The following is a 2,348-nucleotide window of genomic DNA, read 5'->3' as shown; positions in this document are numbered from 1 at the left end:
CGCACACCCTTCGGAGAGCGGCGCCCGACTGGCCCGCGCGTGCGGATGGGGCACAGGGACTGGCGCACCGTCCTGTCCAGCAAGCGGCGATTCGCCTGCTGCCTCGTCGCCTCCCGCTCAGACGGGACCACTTTCCCGCCTTGCAAGAGCTGGCCCGTGTAAACCGTGAGTGTGCCGCCACGGAAAGTCCCTTAGCCGTGACCGCAAAGTAGAAGCCGGTGCCACGTACGTCTTCAGAACTTATCCAGCAGAGCTCATCTTGGGTTCTGGAGTATTTGGGGTATATACGAGCGGCGCACCATGGGGAAACCGTTCCTATAAATTCGGAGGGGAAAATGCAATACACTTGCCTGTGGTTGCATTCACAGATAATGTGCAAGGTGGCTGCAGTCTCCTGCGTTTCTGATTGATGATGTTGGACTAGCTTCCATCAGCCCCAGCCTGCATAATCGGTGGACTATGGTAATTTGCCGTCCAGTATCCCTGTGGTGGTTAGAGTGTCAAGAATGAGAACCTGGGAGACCCAGGGTGTAGGCCCTGCTCAGCCATGAAGCTCACGAGGTGACTTGGAGCCAGCTGCTCTTGCTCAGCCTAACCTATCTCACAGGGATGTTGTTATGGGAATAACATGACATTGAGGAAGGCTATGTTCGTCTTGGGCTTCCCACAGGAGAAAAAGAGGCAGGATATAAATGTAATGTAAACTGGACAGCCATCTGAGTACAATGGTGTAACTTGGTGTCCTGCATGGGGTTTGATTCGGGGACCTTCATGGCCCCTTCCAACTCTACTATTCTGATTCTATGTAATGATATAAATAACAGCACCATATTTTACATCTCTTGTATGAATAAAGATCTAAAAAGGAAGAGTCTCTCTCATACATATTAATTGACTTATCTGGCATCAAGATGTGTCTATTATCAGTAGCAACTATTTTGTGACTGGTCACTTGTAATGCAATGGTCACTGCTGTTATTTTCTGTATTTCATTTCCTTCAGGCTTCACCACTTACAGTTCCTGCATGTATGGAAACACCATAGGTATATATACCTGAAATTCTCAATAGTACACCATGTCTGTATAAATAAATTTGTTGGTCTGTAAGGTGACACAGGAATCTTTTTGGCTTGAACCTTGGGCAAACTAGAGGAAATGAAAGCAGCACCTTTTATGCTAATCTCTGCTCTTTCAGGCAACTGTTCACAAACCTTATGCAACACAAGTAGGAAATAAAAGAGGCACGTCTGGCCAAACATACATGCCCAAGGGCAGAAATACATTACATTACTATACAGATTGAGCTGGCATTGAAGAGTCAGTGTTGATATATTTAATTCATGAAACTGGTGTATTAAGACAGAAAGGGAGGGAAAAAATCTTGATTTTAGTAGAGAAACTGTTTTGGTGATACTTTAATCATTTTCTTTTTAATAGAGCTTTACTGCTTTTATTTCCATTGTTGTACACTATCTTAATGACACTTGTGAAATGGCAGTCTGTAAATATTTTATTCACAGGATTCAAGGTACCACAGAAAAATTTCTGTATTCCTCTTAACAAAGACCCATTTCTACGCTATTTAGGCCACAATCCTGCATATATGTAGAGCATAAGTGTACCCTTGATGCTGGTAGGTTTCTGAAGTTAGAGGCATTGGTGCAGATCAGTGGAGCAGAAGACATACCTCCTGCTCTACAATTCAACTTGAAGGCTGTTTTGGCTGTCTAGATGAGGCACTTGGGAGAAGAAGGAAGATGCACTGTATCCTGGCAGCCCCATTTTCCTCCACTTGCTTCCTTGCAAGATGCCTCCTTTACCATCCCTCTAAAGTTGATTTTCATACATTAGAGAGGCACCCAGTGCTGTCCTTTTCACACTATTCAAGGTGCAATTCTCCAATTCTGAGGTTGGAGTTCTATTTCCAACTTTGGATCTGGAAATCCAAGGTATCCTGTGACCCCCTAGAAGTTATCTGGGGGCTATAGGATTGCTCTTTTAAACAAGCTACTTGTAAGTCCTACAATTCTCAGTTTTGCCCAGCTGTCATGGATGATAGTTGTGGGAGATTTCCTGTTGCACGAGATGGAAAACATAGATTGTTGCTGGTGAGTATCCTTATAGGTTGGGCAACTAAGGTGGTAATATTTGCTTAAAACAATCACTTTGAGGAAGCAGCTGCCCCTCCAACAGAGCTACATAAACACAAACCAGTCCCAGTGGCAGTCACAAATGCCACTCTGTCCCCATATGTATTTTGGTAATAGTATTACTAATAATGCCATCTATAACATCAGACATTTACACCCCTGCTCATCTTTCATTGTGATATGCCATCATTTGTCAG

This window comes from Varanus komodoensis, unplaced genomic scaffold, assembly GCF_004798865.1.
Source record: "Varanus komodoensis strain SLA01 unplaced genomic scaffold, ASM479886v1 scaffold15, whole genome shotgun sequence".
NCBI classification, from domain to species: domain Eukaryota; kingdom Metazoa; phylum Chordata; class Lepidosauria; order Squamata; family Varanidae; genus Varanus; species Varanus komodoensis.
Note: the sequence above shows the minus strand (reverse complement) of the source record.